Raw genomic sequence first — 7,771 nt, 5'->3', positions numbered from 1 at the left:
ATCAGAAATGGGAAATGAGGAATATGGGGCAGACCGAGAGTCCGAGAATGTGAAAGAGGGTCAGGTACATTCACAGAGAAAGAAAGAAAGATGGAGACGCATATTGAGGGAGATACTGAAAGGACCAATTCTCCAATCGACATGGCTGCTGACTGACAGAAACAAATAGGAATAAAAAGGGAACTATTAAGCACAGCCTTTCACCAGCTCCGGGTAACGGAAGGATTCTTACAGCCAACAAAGTCATTTTGAATTTTCAGCATTGACGGTTATAAGCTAATGAAAGATTTTGGTAAATATCCTGACAGGGAAAACTGATCATTTTACCAAAAATATAATACAGAAATGTCGAAGTGACCTCGCTCTGCCGATATGAACCATTAACTCTGTTTATCTCCACTGTCCTACTGAGTTTTTCTATCAAATCTTGGTTTTGGTTCAGATTTTAAACATCTGCAGTTCTTTGTTTCATGTTATTCTTAACAACGTTTAAGACAAAACCAATGACCTGACGGCTTCAGAAACTCGGTCAGAAATACTGTTAGCAAGATATCTTTGCAGAACACATCGCCCATTCCCTGACCAGGAATCACCCTTTCCCCCTCAGAGAGTGCACCAACTCCTCACTGTGAGATTATAAGGGAAGGAGACAGAAGATGTCGCCTTTATTCTCAATGAAACCACTTATACATTTCATTTTGGATCATTTTCGCTGCACATTAGTTTCTCGTTGTCTTCGAGGTTTTTTTAACACAATTGGAAAATACCATTCGGCCCATCGTGCAGTATGGATCATCAGATAGCCATCTGTTCTCGATCCAGTGTCCAGCTTTGGCACGATACCTTGTGTGTTCTGATGTTTTCAACGCAAAATTCAGAAAAGATTATCCCTGTGACCTTAAACGATACCACAATGGGAGGGAGTTATACACCGTCAGACTGAAGTGAAATCCCTTCGAGCAACCCATTCACATTTTCACCCATAGAGTGAGTCACAGACACACATGCCCGGAGGTGGGGGGAAGGAGGGCAGAGGTTTCGGGATTATACCAGCTCCTTGTGCTTCAGTTCCACTCTCCACTGACTTAAGAACAACACCCCCCTCCCCCCGCACACACACACACATACACACACAGGTTTCTCCGACAAAAGACAGCTTTAGGTGCAACTAAAGCCAGTTTTACAGACAATGAGAGCCGTTGCGATGAGCTGGAAGTTAAAATGGACAATTGCCTCACATGCAACTTTCAAATTTGAAAAAAACACTGATCCAAAGTCTGCAGCTCCTCAAAGTCCATCGCACATTGAGGTACAATACTCCCAAATTCGAGACCCACTGATCCAATCCCTGCAGTACATTGCACACAAATCAGGAAGGATTCGAACCACCAAAACTCAGAGCCATTATCCATGATGTCAGTGTCCCAACGGCAGCCGGAGGTCCGACAGGGAGTTGATATGAAATGGAAACATGAACATCGGGGGAAACAGTATTCACAAGGTGAACAATCAGTAAAAATAATTATCGTCACTGTTTCCCATCGGATGTCCCACTCTGTGAAGCAATGTCTTTCAATGCCCAATGAAACATATTTGCCCTCAGGGACCTGCTTCAGGGTCGCCTGCGCCTCTGCTGGAAGTTGCCATCATTTTATTCACTGTCACTCTGCGATGTTTTGATTCACTCCAGTGAAATATCTTTTCATACCTTGCGTCATGGCCTCTTCCAGTCAAGATCCTGAACCAGTCCAGCGAGAAACCTCTGTTGATTTGAATCCCGGGATGGGGAATCAGACGAGATGAACAGCGCCTTTTATTGGTGGAACCCCTTCACAGCAACCTCACGCCTCAAAACGGGTCTCTGCCCGCGTCAACCTGTTCTGTCCATTCCTGCATTACACCGACTGACCAACATCAGATTACCACAGCTCCACTTTCTGTACTGTGAAACACAAGGCGATAATATGAAGCGTTTGCAAAATTGAAGAGAGAAACTTTGTTGCCGAAGGTGGTTTTGAAGGGATGGACAGGCACAAGGGTGTGTACAATTCAGGTCGCTTTGGATACTGTCAGCATTCCCGGGGGCCCGTGCTGAGGAGTCAAAGTTTGTATCGTCCAGACATGGATACAGTTCCCATTCAGGGAATGAAGGTTGAATTCTCTTCATGTGAATTGTCTGAATGAAAACACATTCCCCGTTCCACAGAGAAGACAGACCGGGATCCCTCCAGAATCAGCCCAGTGATTGCTTGAACCATGTAGAAGGACAATGACAGCGGACAGATACGATAGTGACCCCTTCAAATCTCCCTCCAATCATCTCACCTTCCTGAGTTGGGAATATGTTGGTGTTCCTTTAGTGTCTCTGGGTGTAAATCCAGGAAATCCCGCGCTTGCAGCATAATGGCTGTACCTCCGTGTGAAGGAGTTCAATGGTTCACAAAAGTAACTCATCTTCTCCATCTCTGGGAGATTTAGGGATGGATAGTGAGTCCTATTCCATTGAGTGATATTATTATCCCAGGAATGCGTTTCTAACAGTGGTAGGTTCCAAACGGACACCTATAGGTGATCGGTAGTAAGTTGGGAAGTGGAGCAGGGAAATGAAATTGACGTGAATGACAATGAGGACTGGGAGGCATGAGGCAGGAAGTGAGTCTGGATCTGGTGGTGCAAGGCTCAGTGTCGCTGCTAATGGGTCAGCCTTTACTGCAAACTGTTTACATTGGCTCACACACCATTCCTGGGCAATTCATGGTAATGACACTGTTCCTCTTTGTGTGAGATTCTCTTTGTGTGTATTAAAGCTGTCAATACGTCCCAAGGGAATGAACAACTTCCCCTCTGTCCTGTTTTTTAAACAGATACAAATATCTGTTTGAAACCAATGTAAGAGAAGATTGCCCTTTTATGTGCCTTTGCATTGAAGAATGTTCAATCGTGAAATGTCTGGTTTTGCAAAAGCGGGGTTTGATTGTAAATCACACTGAGTAATATTGATACAGAAATGTATTTCCGAGTTACTGTGGTCATGTGGTTAAGGAACTGCACATATGGCCGTCGCTTAGTTATTTCAAACCCCTCCTTGGGAAGCAGCTGACCATAGGGTCCAATCACAGCTGCGCCCACTTGTTGTATTGAAGGCCCGTAGGTTCACCTTTTATTAAGTGTCGTGTTACTGATGAAGGGACTCAGCATCCTGTTTGAGTTCGAGCCTGTTATGGTTTGGTAAACCCAAACCTTTTTCCTGGTTTAGTTCCAGCAGTGCATGTTGTTCTTCCTAACCAATACACCAACCTGGAGATTATTGCGGCTGTTCCAAAAGCACTCCTTCTTTACCTCCACTTTTATTCACCCTCCTTCACTCCAAGTTTGGTGGGAATAACGAGGTGAGGCAGGAGACACTGCAGAAAGGCCGTGGGATGTTGTGGTTATGGCACAGAAACCACGAGTGGATCACCCTCATTCTCTGCTATCGCCATTCATTCATTTTACAGCATCAGTAATGCCTCCATATTCTCCTTTGTTGTAGTTTATTTTCTATTGGATAAGGAATGCAACTTTAATTTCGAAAGGGTTACAGTATTTTGAGAAATAAATGGCTCCTTATATCACATCCAAGTGGCAGACGTATATCCGTAGAGTGTGAGCCAAGTTTTCCAGTCTCCTGCCAGGTTCCAGAAAACCTCTCAGCAGCTCCATTCTCAAACTATCTCTGAACGTCAGGCTTTTCATAGAGTAGGAATGGGAAATGAGGGATATTGGCAAATAAAGGGTCAAAGAATATGATAAAGGGTGAGGTAGATACACAGAGATAAAGACAGAAAATTAGAGACTCATCTTGAGGTAGACCCTGAAAGAATCAGATCTCGGGTCGACATGGCTGCTAACTGGCAAAAAAAGGATTTTGATAACTATCCTCATTCGACCGATAAAACTGACCATTATCCCGGCATTGTGGTCAAGAAATGAAGAACTAATCTGGTTCTGTCGTTGTGAATCATTGTCTCTGTTTCTCCCCACAGATGTTGCCAGGACTATTCAGTTTGCACGTCAATTCTTGTTTTTGGTTCAGATTTCCAACATCTGCATCTCTTGGTTTTCTGTTAAACCTTAAAACGGTTGGCACAAAACCGATGTCCTGCCAGCTTTGGAAAAGTGGTTAGAAATATTCTTCCCACGATGTGTGTGCAGAACAAAGCCCGCATTCCTTGACCGGGAATAGAACCCGTGTCACGGCGGTGAGATCGCCAAATGCTGGGTCCTAGACTCCAAGGGAAGGCAGAAGGCGCCCTGACATTTATTTAGAATGAAAACACTTTTGCCTTTTCATTTCTGATCAGTCTTGCTGCAGATGAGGTCCTCCTTGCCTTCGAGCTTTCACAGAGTGGGAAGAGACCGTTCGGCCCATCGTACATTGTAGCTCATCGGACATCCATGTATTCCAGTCCTAGTTTCTAGTTTGGGCTCAAAATGTTATGTGTCCTGATGTTTCCAGAGCAAATATCAATGCGATTCTCACTGTGAATTTAAACGACACGACAATGGGACTGAGGTCTGACATGGTCACACTGTGTTGGAAACACCTTGAGGACCTGAACCTCATTTTTACCCACAGAGGGAGACACACAGAAACATATCCCGGGAGGAACAGATGTATCAGGATCATACCAGCTCCTTGTGCTTCACTTCCTCTCTCTGCTCGACACAACAGCTTCTCTGACAAAGGCAGCTTTAGGTGGAACACTCGCCAGTTTGACAGGCAATGAGAGATGTTGAGCTGAACTGGAATTTAAAATGGACAATAGACCGAAATGCAAGTTTTAAATTCGAAACCACACTGATCCAAACCATTCAGATCCTCAGAACCTGACAAAACAGGACCAGCCATACACCTGTCTGACATTGAGCTGTAATAGACCCAAAAGCAACATTCCATTTGAATACAGACTGATCCTATCCCTGCAGCTCGAAAGAACCGAAGGAAATAGCAACTGACAACATGCAATTGGCTGAACTAACACATTACCCCCGAGACATGTAGGATGTAAACCTACTATCGTCTGATTCAAAGTCAGATGTTTGATCTATTGCTTCACTAGCAGGATGCACACACACACGCTGGACACCTTTCCATATGTGATGTAAACATGGACATCTGGGAAACAACATTCATAAGGTGATCAACCAGCAAAGATAATCCACTTTGTGTAACAGGGCCTTTCAATGGCAAAGCAAATACATTTGTCCTCAGGTACCTGCTTCTGTGTCGCCTGTTCTTCTGCTGGACGTCTCCAGCATTTTATTCACAGTCACTGCGCTGTCTTATGATGCACTCCACTGAAATGTACTTTCATACTTGGATTTAGTGTCACTTCCAGTCACGATCCTGAACAAATTCAGCGAGAAACCTCTGGTCATTTCCAACATGGAATTTGGAATCAGACGATTTGAACGAAGGCTTTATTGGGGCCGCCCCATCACCGCAGATCAACGCCTCAAAACGAGCCGCTGTTAGTATCAAACTGTTCTGTACCTTCCTGCAGTAAATCAGGTTAGCACAGCTCCGCTTTCTTCACATTGAAACCAGGGCCGCAATATGAATTGTTTGGAAACTTAGAGAGAGAAACATTGCTGCTGAAGAAGATGATGACGTGAAGATCATACACAGAGTCTGGACAGATCAGGTCACAAGTGTTACTGTCAGCTTCAGTAGGGTCACTGGTTCGGAGTCTGAGTTTGTAATGCCCAGTCCGGGATACAATTCCCAGTCAGGAAATGAAGATTTATTTCTCTTCTTGTGAATTATCTTATTGAAAACTAACACCTGCTTCCTCACAGAACACAGACCCAGATCAACCCAGTCATTGTTTGTATCTATCTCGAAGGACAATAGCAACAGATACACGAGAGAACTGTAACCACAAATTACCCATCTCGGACCTCGCCTTTCTGAGTTGGAAATATCTCGGTGCTCCGACAGTGTTTTGGGTCTAGATCCTGGAACTCCCTCCCTAACAGTATCATGGCTGTACCTTGAGTTCTTCCAGGGTTCTGTAAAGTAACTCAACATCTCAATCTCTGGAGTAAATAGGGATGGACAGTGATTCCTGTCTCATTGAGTGGCGTCCTACGCTACGAATGAGTTTCAAACAGTGTCTTTCGATTTACTGTCGCGTGGAAACAGTCGTTTCCACTGCAGGAGCTCGATGGGTCTAGCAGTATCTGTGAACAGAGAAACAGAAATAACGGTTGGGGTGTGGGATATTTCTGATGAAGAACTCGAGCAGGCTGTGTCTCATCAAATAACTGGCCTGACCTTGCTGACAGGGGTTTCTGACGTTTGATCTAGAATGCACCGTACAGGAAGATGTTCAAGATGCAGTCGGGAGGATTTGACCCTGCATGGGGAAACATTAATGGATTAATAACCCATCGCCTTAATCACTCTGCCCCGAATACCCTTGCGTATAAATGGCTTAATATCTCTTCTAGAATGGAGAGTTGTAACCTGAAACACCAGTATTTGGCTTGTCCTGTCCGCAGCATGACCCCAGTATTCACTGTCACCCTCTCTTGGTTCAGAACGGAGGAGGATGCTGGGAGATCAAGTTGAATGACACCCACATTGATTAGAGGTAAAGTGGATGGGAAGGAACCATTTTCATGTGCAGAGAGATTCATAAACACAGCAGTGCACCGAGTGTCCTTGTGTTTGACTAGCACTTACACCGCCAGCTGAATTACAGCCATTGAAATGCTCTTGAAGAAGACTCTCCATTGGCAAATCTAATGTGTAAAATCAGCTCTAATTGGTTAATCAGATGTCAAAATATGAAATGTTTTCAAATACTCACAGCTGGCAGTAGAGAGTGTAGATCTACCTTCAGGGGTTCATTCTGCTCTGATTTACACCCAGGATAATGTGGGACTAGAGGGCCTCATCACAGCGGAAGGGGTCAAACATTGAAGACTCTGATGGGGAGGATATTCTCTCTATGAGAGGGGAGCAAATCAGTGGAATTCTTTCCAACAGAGGGCCCTCAAGGCTGAGATAGACAGACATTTAGTCAATTGACCATCAAGGGCCAGGGAGATAAGGCTGAGAAGGGGAGTTGAGGATTAAACAAATCAGCCCGTGATCTCATTGTAAACCCGCCGACTTGATCGGCGAAAATGCTTCCAACTGCTCTAATATCTTTGCTGTCAGTTGGAAGATGCTAAACCCCACTGTAAACGAAGGAAAGCACAAAGTTAGGAAGAGATGGCTGCAGGCAAACGGAGTCACAATTATTTATTGCGAGGAAAATCAAACTGTCAATTTCCCAGATTTCTTTGCTAACGTGGGTGGTAGAGTTGATCAAGGGAGCTGGTGATTTGAGTGTTCTTGGATATGAAACAAATAAAGGTCAGTGACATTTGTTTTCTGGCAAAATACATGGCCCTTCCTGATGGTTACAATGAAAGAGATGGTTTCCAAGAAAAGACAGAGACTAAGTCACCTGTAAAGTAATCGATGACCAAGATATGGCTCGCGATGTTCTATGGGACATATGTGATTTATTGATTATTGTTCTCCAAACTTCCTTTACAATGGAACCGGGAGTGGGAGCCGGGAATTAAACCCAACCATAATTATTGCCATCTTTTATCACTCACACACACATTATTTATTTCTTGTCCGTTTTATTTCACATTGTGGTTACTGCGAGTGGGCTTGGAAACTGCATCTGCTGGTGAGTTCTTTGCTCACTGTTCCTAATCTCTTCCC

The sequence above is a fragment of the Chiloscyllium punctatum genome, unplaced genomic scaffold, assembly GCF_047496795.1.
Source record: "Chiloscyllium punctatum isolate Juve2018m unplaced genomic scaffold, sChiPun1.3 scaffold_439, whole genome shotgun sequence".
Taxonomy (NCBI): domain Eukaryota; kingdom Metazoa; phylum Chordata; class Chondrichthyes; order Orectolobiformes; family Hemiscylliidae; genus Chiloscyllium; species Chiloscyllium punctatum.
The sequence above is the reverse complement of the archived record's forward strand: the minus strand, read 5'-3'. Positions refer to the sequence as shown.